The sequence below is a fragment of the Anolis carolinensis genome, chromosome 2, assembly GCF_035594765.1.
Source record: "Anolis carolinensis isolate JA03-04 chromosome 2, rAnoCar3.1.pri, whole genome shotgun sequence".
In the NCBI taxonomy this organism is placed as follows: Eukaryota; Metazoa; Chordata; class Lepidosauria; order Squamata; family Dactyloidae; genus Anolis; species Anolis carolinensis.
In genome coordinates, this window is record NC_085842.1 from 159963280 (window position 1) to 159975284 (window position 12005).

Consider the following 12005-nt stretch of genomic DNA (forward strand, 5'->3'; position numbering starts at 1 on the left):
CATGGCATACCTTGGCTACGAGGCAATGGTTTTGGCAGTACGGTGAAGCAAACTGCAGTTCTCTGTTGGACCAGGAGATGTTAGGGTCGTGGAGAGTCAGCCATGGAATTCCCAAAATCACAGGGAAATGGGGGACCTCGGTAACAAAGAAGGAAATCTCTTCCATATGTTCCCTTATCCACATCCTGGTGGGTTCCGACCACTGACTTACGGGGCCCGTCTTGAGGGGGCGGCCGTCTATGGCTTGCACCACACGGGCATTCTTGAAATCATGATATTGTAATCCCAGAGAGTCGGCATACTCTCTATCGATGAAATTGTTGGTAGCTCCAGAGTCTATCATGGCGTGGATCATGACGGGTCCCCTTTTTGCTGACCATAATGTGACCACGAGAAGGAACAGGACCCCGGTTGGCGGCTCTTGGATGGATTTTTTGACCGGGTTGGCGAGCCTCTCTACACCCGGTCGTTGGCTTCCCCCGCCGGCTGTGTGCCAGTCGGCTCAGACGCCTTCGTCTCCGTGGAGGACGCCGCCGCAAGACGGGCGGCAGGCTTCCCTTTGGCTGGGCACTCTCTGGCGAAGTGGCCCCCGTTCCCGCAGTACCAGCAGAGGTTTAAGCGTTGACGACGGGCCTTCTCGGCGGCATCTAGTCTGGGACGCACATTGCCCAACTGCATCGGCACCTCCTCGCCTCCTCTGGGGTATGGGGTTGGCGGTGGGGGTCTCCACACCGGACGTGGCTGAACGCTGGCGGGAGCGGGGGGTTTTGCCCCGGCTCTACTGCCCTGGCCTCGAACCCACTGTTTCCTGTTGGCAATCATGACTTCAGCCCGTAAACATTGATCAATGAGTGCCTCGAGGGTCTGGGGAGGATCCACCTTGGAGATTTCTTCCAGCATTTCAATGTTGAGACCCTCCCGGAATTGTCCCCTGAGGGCTACATCGTTCCAGCCGGTGTTGTGGGCCAGCACTCGGAACTCGGCTATATACTGAGACATAGGTCTGTCTCCTTGGAAAAGGCGACGGAGTTTGTGACCGGCTGCCTCCAAATTGTCCTCGATTCCCCAAGTCTCCTTGAGGTGGTCCAAGAAGTGTTGCGCTGATCTTAGGTGTGGAGAGGCTTGGTCGTACAGTGCCGTCGCCCAGCTGGCCGCTGGCCCGTCTAGAAGACTGTAAACCCATGCCACTTTGATGTCTTCTTGGGGAAACTCGGCAGCACGGGCCTCTAGATAAGCTTGACATTGGCGACGGAAGACATGAACCTTAGAAGCTTCTCCAGTAAACTTGGTTGGCAACGCCATGGCCGGAAGACGAATTCCGCGTTCCTTCAAACCCCTTATTTCTCCATCCTGTGCATTGAGCTTATCACGGATTCGGTCCACCTCATCCTTGTCGATGGTGTAGGTAATCGGCTGGCCGCTCGGCCCAGGTACGACTCCGGTAGACATTCTGGCCGAGGTTAATTGGTGCTTAGGGTGGCGGAGTCAAACTGTCACGACCCAGGCTGCAGAGCACCAATAACCATACACAGAGGCCAGAATCTATCTAATATCTTTATTGAAGGAATATATAAAGTTAATAAAAACAAGTGTAGAAAATAGTCCAGAATTAGACCTTTCAGGAAAGGTCAGAATTAGTCCAAAAAAGCAATGTCCAATAAGAAATATTAAGGTCCAAAGTTGTAATCCAATAACCGAAACACTCACTTTGCCAAGCAAAGTGAGGGGAGATGACAAGGTCCTTTAGTCCATGAAACTTGAGCGAGGCTAGGAAATAACTTGATACTTGAAACAAGGCTTGAACGTGGAACAAGGTAACTAAGAACAAGAACAAGGTCCGTGGAATAACTTGATAAAATCCGTGGAACAAGGCAAGGATTGATCCTGGGAAACAAGGCAAAGTCCGTAGATAAACAAAGGCTGGGAAGCAAGGCGAAGGCTGGATAGCAAGGCAAGGCTTGAGCAGGAGCGAGACTTGAATCGGAGCGCGCTGTCCAGACACAACTCGCTCCGTAGGCTGACGAATTGACTCCGCGAAGTTACTACGCGGGTAAAACACCTAAATAGAGTCTAACTTTCCCGCCGAAGCAGTTCTCTGGGAATCAGAACCGAAAGCTAAACTCTGAGACCAGATGTGAGACTCCCCAAAGATTCTCACGAGAAGCAGTCTTAATTGGCCACATTCTTAGCTGCAATCCTCGCACTCCTGCGCGAAGCTGATTCCAAACTTCTCTGTTGTTTACAAAACTCCCGGCGCAAGAACACGGGAGAAGTAGGCTCTGGGCTTGTTTGACATACTTCTGGGAGACAACTTTCTTGCAGGTGCAAGGTTCCCAGATCTGCCTGGGAAAGATCTGGCTGAGAGGAATCCAGTTCAGACTGGGAAGGTAAAAAACCCAAGTTTTCATCTTCATCAGGAATTACAATGTCCTGAGCAGGACTACAAGGCCCATGGGTCATCACAAAAGGGTGGGGCTAGGGGTGGGGATGGGGGCAGGGCCTCTTCTCAAGAGCACGAGACAGGGCTGAGCCTCTGTATACCTCCCCTGAGGCTCTTGTTAGAACATGGGGGCAGGGTATAGAGTTTCAGCCCCATCGGGCACTTGAGAAGAGGCCCCGCCCCCTCCTCTAGCCCTGCCCCCTGTGTCCTGGCCACAGGACAGGGATAGAAGCTTAGCCCTCCCTCAGAGCTCGTAACTCCGCCCATCCCAGTCCTGGCTGCCCATTTGTGGCCCCGCCCACCTCCCCCTCCCAGCCCTTCATCTTGGACTAGGGGAGAGGCTCAGCCCTGCCCACTTGAGAAGGAGCCACGCCCCCCCTCTAAGCCACACACCCCTTTCCAGGGGGCACTGAGTAATATTTTTTCTGGAAAGGGGACGGTAGGCCAAATACGTTTGGGAACCACTGTGTTAAACTAATACAACAATAGGCAAACATATGACCCTCTTGGTGTTTTGAGATATCACTTCCATTAGCGTTAGCCCGGGGAGTCCCCGGTGGCGCAGCGGATTAAACTGCTGAGCTGCTGAACTTGCTTACCGAAAGGTTGGTGCTTCAGATCCATTGAGCGAGGTGAGCTTCCGCAGTTAGCACCAGCTTCTGCCAACCTAGCTGTTAGAAAACATGCAAATGTGAGTCGATCAATAGGTACTGCTCCAGTGGGAAGGTAATGGCACTTCATGCAACCTTGCTGGCCACATGACCTTGGAGGTGTCTACAGACAATGCTGGCTCTTTGGCTGAGAAATGGAGATGAGCACCAACCCCCAGAGTTGGACACAACTAGACTTATTGTCAAGTGGAAACCTTTCCCTTTACTCTAGTGTTAGCCCTGGCCAGCATAGTCAACATTAAAAGAAAATTTAGAAAACCACAATTGCACTGTTTCAGGAAAGGTGAGATGAAGGAATCCAAAGTAGCAAGACAAATGAGCACACATTGCAGTGCTATGCTGCCCTAAAGACATTGTTTGATCCTTTTTGTCGAGAGACAAAAGGCTGCCATCTATATTGATTGCCCCAGAAGTAATGAAAAAGCCAACCCTTCTGGTCTTATCCACCTCACTGGTCTAAGCAATCATGCTGATAAATTCAGCAATTGTGCTTCGGTTCCAGCCGAAATCCATATTTATTTATTTATTTATTACATCACTTCTATCCCGCCCTTCTCACCCATCAGGGGACTCAGGGAGGCTTACAGTATAACCATACACATTAAAAACAGTTGTCATCAAATTTAAAAATCCATCAAGATTAAAAATTACAATAAAATTAAGAATATCCATTAAAATATACATAATTATACATTTAAATATACATTTAAGGCGCTTTCCATGTTCATGTGAGGTCTGTCAGTAGGTCATATATTCTTATCTCATTTTTGCTGCTACTCATGCTCAAATGCCTGGTCCCATAACCACGTTTTTGTCCTCTTTCGGAAAGACAGGAGGGAGGGAGCCTGCCTGACTTCAATGGGGAGGGCGTTCCATAGGCGGGGAGCCACCACTGAAAAGGCCCTGTCTCTCGTCCCCGCCAGCCGCACCTGTGAGGCTGACGGGACCGCGAGCAGGGCCTCATCTGACGATCTTAAGCTTCGAGGTGGGTCGTAGCGGGAGACACGTTCGGACAGATAAGCTGGGCCGGAACCGTTTAGAGCTTTATAGGCTAAAGCCAGCACCTTGAATTGTGCTCGGTAGCTAATTGGCAGCCAGTGGAGCTGGCGTAACAGAGGAGTAGTACGCTCCCTGTACGCCGCCCCAGTTATTAACCTGGCAGCCTCCCGTTGGACTAATTGAAGCTTCCGAACAGTCTTCAAAGGCAGCCCCACGTAGAGTGCGTTGCAGTAGTCTAAACGAGATGTAACAAGGGCGTGTACCACCGTGGCCAAGTCCGGCTTCCCAAGGTACAGTCGCAGCTGGCGCACAAGTTTTAATTGTGCGAAGGCTCCCCTAGCCACCGCTGAGACCTGGGGCTCCAGGCTCAGCAAATATGTGAGGAGACAACAAGCGAACTGGAATCTCATTTGTTAGCCCAAAACCAATAATTGCTGCAAGCTTGGGTCCCTTTCTTTCCAGTTCAGATTATGTAAACACTATCAGTAGTTCTGTAGGACACTGCTTTATCTGCCGGTGATTTATGGAGTGACGGGAAGAAAGCTTTCCTCTGCTCCCCCCCCCCGCCCCCCCCTCCAAACTTTTAAAATTATAAATGTGCACATTTATAATTGTTACTGACTCTGAGCCTCAGGCAGAGGGGAGAATATGCTTGCATATAATACCGTAAATATGAGTTAGGAAAAGGCTTCAGGGAGAGGACAGCCTCTAATTTTGCACAATCTGCCCTTTCTTTGAGGACTTGGGTCACGTGTTTCAAGGTGAGGAAAGTCTGTTCTCAGAAGACAGCAATGAGCCATAATAGATTGATTCTACATGCAGAAACCTGACACACTGACCCAACAACCTTTTGTAATCAGGAAGTACTGCTATCAGAAAGGGAATTGAACTCAGAAGCAGCAGCGGTGTATGTGTCTATGCGTGTGTGTGTAAGCGTGTGTGAATGTAAATGAGCTTAGCCCTTTTCGTTTCCCAAATGCCAGACAGGTTTCTCTACAGCAGTGGTTCTCAACCTGTGGGTCCCAAGATGTTTTTGGCCTACAAGTCCGAGAAATCCTTGCCAGTTTACCAGCTGTTAGGATTTCTGAGAGCTGAAGGCCAAAACATCTGGGGACCAACAGGTTGAGAAACACTGCTCTACAGCCTCCCCTATGAAGCTCTACACATGTGGTTGCCTACACTTTGAGCTCCATAAAAGAACTGCTTGTGGGGCACTTTGAAAATTGTTTGTTTTTATAGCATCTTTATGCCAGATTGGTCCAGGTGATGTAGAAATGGACATTTAGGTTCAACTAGGAACCTAAGTGACAATCCTTGTTAAATTATGTGGAACCAGGTGTTAGATATATATGTAATGCTACTCTATTTACATTACTTTACATTGCTAGGGAATACACTTAGTTTGAGTATATCATGGTAAGATATGAGGCCGTGGTGGCACTATGGGTTAAACCCTTGTGCCAGCTGAACTGCTGACCTGAAGGTTGGGGGTTTGAATCCGCAAGATGGAGTGAGCTCCTGTCTGTCAGCCCTAGCTTCCCATGCAGGGACACGAGAGAAGTTTCCCAGCAAGATGGTAACACACCCAGGTGTCCCTTGGGCAACATCTTTGTAGATGGCTGATTCTCAAACACCAGAAGCAACTTGTCTCAATTTGCTTCTGGCACTATTTTAAAAAAAGGTAAGATACTTCCTATGAGGTGGAGGGAGGGAATTACTGCTCTGAAAAGGTAGTAGCAGAGTGAAAACTTTGAAAAGTTAATTGATGACCTTTAGGACACCTAAAGAGCTGAAATACTATATTTTTCAGAGAGAGGAATGCTTTCATTCACTGTCAGTTTCTAACTTAGAAGTTCCAAGGGGAGATGCTGAGGTTTTTTTTGTTTTTGTTTTTCCGTGTCAGGAGCAACCGTTAGTTGCAGCACTGGACCTGTAGCTAAGAATCTCTGGTCTCCTGTAGTTGTTTGATCTTACCTTTTCGGAGATTAAGATCACTTCTGAGGGCCCTTCCAAGCTACACATTTATAGCACTATGACTTCACCTTAACTGACATGTTGCTCCATCCTACAGATTCCAGGCACTGATAGTTTGGTGATTCAGTGCTAGAGTAATACTTATCAACTTGTGATCTTCAAATGGGACAGTCCTGAACTGGTGGCCTTATTACTATCCAGATGTTCATCATAATGATGACCAAATCTGTGTGAGCACTTTTGAGGACTCCACAGATCACTTGGGTTGGTACTGCAGTGTATTTCTGCATTTTCTGTTCACAGCCACAAATCACACACACACAACCACTTCCTCCTTCTCCTCCTTGCCAACATGAAAGAACTAAAAACAAGATGTCATACAAGAAATCAATTATGAAATCTCCTGGCTTGTCCATTTCATCCCACTCTTTCTCTGACCAACAACTTCCCTCTGCTCCCAACAATTTCTATAGCTGTTATTTTAATGCTTAAGGAAATGGAAGGGAGAGGAGTTAAACATGACCAGCATGGTTTCTTGTTTTAACTGACATTAAGGAGCCCCTTGTGCTGAAAGGTCAGTGGTTTGAATCTGAGAAGCGGGGTGAGCTCCCATCTGTCAGCTCCAGCTTCCCATGTGGGGACATGAGAGAAGCCTCCCACAGGATGGTAAAACATCTGGGCATCCCCTGGGCAACGTTCTTGCAGACAGCCAATTCTCTCACAACAGAAGCCACTTGCAGTTTCTCCTGACACAGAAAAAAAAACTGACATTCAGTCAACCAACTTATGGTGACCCTCCGAATGCAAGATCTCCAAATCACCCTTAAAGAAATTAGTGTGCCACAACATTTGCTTGTCCTGACACATAAGCTGTATTCAGGATAAGAGAATAACATCAGGATAGAATACAGAGAAACAGAATGTTTTCCAGTTGTCAAAGGGGTCATGCAAGGCTGCATTTTATTACCCAGTTTAACTTGTCTGCTGAACACATCATACATCAAGCAGGATTAGACTATGAGTGAATTGCTATTCCAATCAAAATCTGACATCCTCCCTTGGCATCATATTTCCACTTTCAAATGTTAACACACCAAAATCCACTCTTGGCTCTCCAGCATAACATATATATTTATCTCTAAGGATACACATTAATGTAGATGAGAGTAAATCCTTGTTATAGTGAGAAAAATAAAACTTGCTGTCGAGCAGGTCTGCACAAGAAGCCCAGCAAGTTGAACACAACCTACCAGTATCTCAATCCAATTTTTGCTGCTTGCCTGATCCTACCTTTTAAAAAGGAGCATCTAGCAAGGCAGATGGCAGGCCAGTTGTCTTGTAGGCTGTCTTTCCTTTCAGGGAGCTAAAAATCTCCTTTTTCTCTAGCAACTAAGTTAATTATTTCTCATTTCCACTTTGCAAAAGTATTGGCTTTAGCAGTTGTGTTCCCTGAGTAAAAACTGCTTACTTCTTTCAGGAGAATGACAGTAAGTCAGCATCTGGCTGAAGTTTTCATTTGCCAGATGTCAACTTTCAAACTTGGATGCTGTTGTTGCTGCCACTGTTGTCATGAAGGTCAGAATCTAGTGGCTAGACTGCAGCTGCTCTGGTGAGACTCTTAATGTTTCCATTTGTGTTAGTACTTTCTCAGATGTTCAGAAACCAGAAAATGATGCTATAACAACTAATTGAATTCCATCTCTGATTCTAAGCAGGTGTGGCCTTCAACCAAGTGAATGGCTAAAAGGGAGACCACAGAGAAGATCCCCTATTGGATCTATTCTATTTAATTCACCATTCTGCTATCCAGCATGACCAGCCACATCACCATTTGGGATCAGTAATTGTTGACAATGTCCATGACTGCTGTAGACCCATGTCAGTTTTAAAGGTGCTTTCCAAGGTGCTGAATCAATTTTGGAGCAAGGTACAATATCGTGGACAACACCTTTAAACCCCTAAGCCGATTCATTATCCCACTGATTTAGAACATTCTTCTTGTTGTGTGCCTTCATGTCATTTCCACCATATATCAATCCTAAGGCAACCTTATCATAGGGATTTCTTATCATAGGGATCCAGGGAAGTCATGCTCCCCCTCTATTCTGCCTTGGTCACGCCACACCTGGAATACTGTGTCTAATTCTGGGCACCACAATTGAAGGGAGATGTTGACAAGCTGAAAAGTGTCCAGAGGAGGGCAACTAAAATGATCAAGGGTCTGGAGAACATGCCCTATGAGGAGTGGCTTAAAGAACTGGGCATGTTTAGCCTGCAGAAGAGAAGGCTGAGAGGAGACATGATAGCCATGTACAAATACGTGAAGTCATAGGGAGGAGGGAGGAAGCTTGTTTTCTGCTGCCCTGAAGACTAGGACGCGGAACAATGTCTTCAAACTACAGGAAAGGAGATTCCACCTGAACATCAGGAAGAACTTCCTCACTGTGAGGGCTGTTCGGCAGTGGAACTCTCTGCCCCAGACTGTGGTGGAGGCTCCTTCTTTGGAGGCTTTTAAGCAGAGGCTGGATGACCATCTGTCGGGGCTGCTTTGAATGCAATTTCCTGCTTCTTGGCAGGGGGTTGGACTGGATGTCCCATGAGGTCTCTTCCAACTCTACTATTCTATGATTCTATGATTCTATGATTCTACTCTAGATGGGAAGCCTACCATCAGGGCAAGGCAGCTAGTATGTGTTCCCTAAGTAATTAATGTTTAGATTAGTGGTTCTCAACCTGTGGATCCCCAGAGGTTTTAGCCTTCAACTCCCAGAAATCCTAACAGCTGGTAAACTGGCTGGGATTTCTGGCAGTTGTAGGCCAAAACACCTGGGGACCCTCAGGTTGAGAACCACTGGTTTAGAGCAATACTGCACCTGTAAGAAGAACATACAGCCAATGGAAGCAGAGTCTATTCTCTTTCGCCATTGCATGGGGCAAAATACGGAAGAGAGCCGCAGGCATTATTTCACCCTCCCAATTAGACACAAGGTCAAGTGCAAGTTAAAACAGGTAATTTAATCTCCTTGTCAAGCAAACAATATTAAGATATATGTTTAGTATTTCAGGTATTGCTGCACATGATATATTCCACAGTGTGCAGTGCTGTCCTGCTTGTACGTGCTTAGTTGGCTAGCCTTCAAACCATAAACATTTATCCCCCCCACACACACACACACACACAAAATTAGAAGAATCTGTATCATATATGTATCTGTTACCAGGAAAAAATGTAAGCTGGTGGAAACGAAAGGGAGTTACCAGAGTGCATTTCTTTATTAGATGGTTATATGTGCAGTGACCTTCCCAACCTTGTATGGGTTCCAGATCTTGAGGGAGGGGTGCAGACAGAGATGAGATAAGCAGCCCTGTATAATCCAGCTGTCACCATTTGCTTTCTCAAATCAGACTTGCCAAGCAGCTGGGTGTGCCTTACGAAGGATTTATGAGAAGCGCCTCAATAGGGTTGCCTGATGAGTATCTTGGGCATTATTGTCAGCTTGGTCAAAGGTCGTGGGGTTGGGTATTTGCTCCAGGCTGAAGGGAACTAACTTCATTTTGCCTGCAGCCTGAATAATTAATTCCAGGAGAATGAGAGAAACTGTGAATTGCCTCTGATGGATATCAAATTTCACCCATTAATTGTAACCGAATTAATCTCCAATGACAACCACACCTTGTTCAGCATATATAATAGACTGAAAGTACTATAGAGCCAATAGGATGGAGTCATTCCATATTAAAATATACAGTAACAATGTTTACTTTTAACTGCTGTGATCACCTTTATTGTGTGGACAAAGAGATTTTAAAGATATGATTTGAACTAGCTATTGCATGTTGAGCAACCTTGAATATTTATAAGGTAAATGTAAAGGTTTCCCCCTGACATTAAGTCTAGTCGTGTCCAACTCTGGGGGTTGGTGCTCATCTCCATTTCTAAGCCAAAGAGCCGGCGTTGTCCGTAGACACCTCCAAGGTCATGTGGCCAACATGACTGCATGGAGCGCCGTTACCTTCCCGCCGAAGCGGCACCTATTGACCTACTCACATTTGCATGTTTTTGAACTGCTAGGTTGGCAGAAGCTGGGGCTAACAGCGGGAGCTCACCCCACTCCCCTGATTCAGACAGCAAGTTCAGGAGCTCAGTGGTTTAACCCAATGCACTACCAGGGGCTCCCTTGAATACCTATAGGAGGGATTACTGAACGATGGACAAAGCATGAGGATGAACGGATCTGATTTTATGTTTGAAACGTATATTTTGTAATTCATAATGTATTTAAATAGTTTTAACTGTCTTATGTGCTGTTTTATATTGGTTTGTATGGCCATCTAATTGTTGCCACTGTTGTAAGCCGCCCTGAGTCCCTTCGGGTGAGAAGGGCGGGATATAAATGTGAGAAATAAAATAAATAAATAAATAAATTTCTTCTAAATAAAAGATAACTCTATGTAACAAAATTTGAAAGAATTCTGTCCCTGGTCTGAAAGTGTTATTTCCAGTTTAATTGTGTGGTGATTACTTTGAAAGTAGTTGTTATACTCTGGAAATTTTGGTTTTGCCGCATCCACATACTATGTTGAATTGGTTGAGACTACAAGATATTCATTAAAAAACGATAGCAAAATGTGCTGCAGAGTGTCCCGCAAAAACAAAGTTTTTGCCGTTTAATAAGCGTTTTCCATGTTTTTATGATAGAACCAATTAGAAAATGACATGTATAACAAAGGAACAAAATTGTGTTAAATAGTATAACATGCTTCATCATATCAAACTCAGTAATGCTACTGTATGTTAACATTCATAATAAATCCATGTTTTTTTCTCCCATTAAAGCAAATAAACAATCTTTCTAGGAGGAGGAGTAGTTGAAAATTGGGTTGATCCTTCTGTTAAACATGTAGAGAAAACACTGTCTCTCCAGTTTCTGTACTCCAACAAAGCACTGCTTTATTTTTTCATTGTTTGCACTAAAGAACCAAAAGCCTAGCTAACTACCTGTATCACATGTTTACTGAGAAAGCTGGTTGTGATTCTAATCAGGAATTAGTTACTCTTTGTTTTCCTGTAATCTGTTTTAACAGTGGTTTAAACCATCTGCAACCACTCTAGGGAAATATTTTAGTAGAGGAATTCCTTTATTAAGATGGTGACACTATTGATTTTTATTTTTAAAGAGAAAGAATTAAAGTCAATTTTGTATGGGAAGCATTTGTTCTGTTGTATAGAATATAAAATGTAAGTATAAGAGGAAAAGGATGTTTTTTGCTTATCAACCTGACCATTGTCACGTTATGCACAATGCACTGCAATATGGAACAATACTGTGTTGACGAAGGCTTTCATGGCTGGGATCACTGGGTTGCTGTGAGTTTTCCGGACTGTATAGCCATGTTCCAGAAGCATTCTCTTCTGACATTTTGCCCACATCTATGGCAGGCATTCTCAGAGATTATGAGGTCTGTTGGAACTGAAGCAGTGGGGTTTATATATCTAAAATCAGGACAGTAAATAAAGAACAACAGTAAAAAACAAAACAAAAAAAAACAGGGGAATTCCAGACAGGAAACAATCAGGGACAGCTAACACCTCCTAAGAAAGGATTCCCCCAGGCAGGAAACAGCTAGGCTTTGAAGCAGCAAGGCTATTCAGTGCTAATCAAGCTGGCCAATTACAACATTCACACTTGCCTCCAACAGACAAGAGTTATTTCTCCCACCCTGGACTTTCCACAGATATATAAACCCCACTTGCCTAGTTTCCAACAGACCTCACAACCTCTGAGGATGCCTGCCATAGATGTGGTCAAAATGTCAGGAGAGAGTGCTTCTGGAACATGGCCATCCAGCCCAGAAAACTCACAGCAAGGCAGTGGATCAATACTGCTTTTCAAGATCCATATCTCATCCTAGGAATATGT

General features: G+C 45.3%; 1 long non-coding RNA gene across 1 annotated transcript; it reads left to right on the forward strand.

Annotated features, from left to right (window-relative positions):
• The first annotated feature begins 4762 nt into the window (after nt 1-4762).
• LOC103277765 (uncharacterized) lies at nt 4763-11293 on the forward strand. Its single transcript, XR_505660.2, has 2 exons — nt 4763-7693; nt 7800-11293. It is a non-coding gene; the product is annotated as an uncharacterized LOC103277765 (long non-coding RNA).
• The last annotated feature ends 712 nt before the right edge of the window (nt 11294-12005 follow it).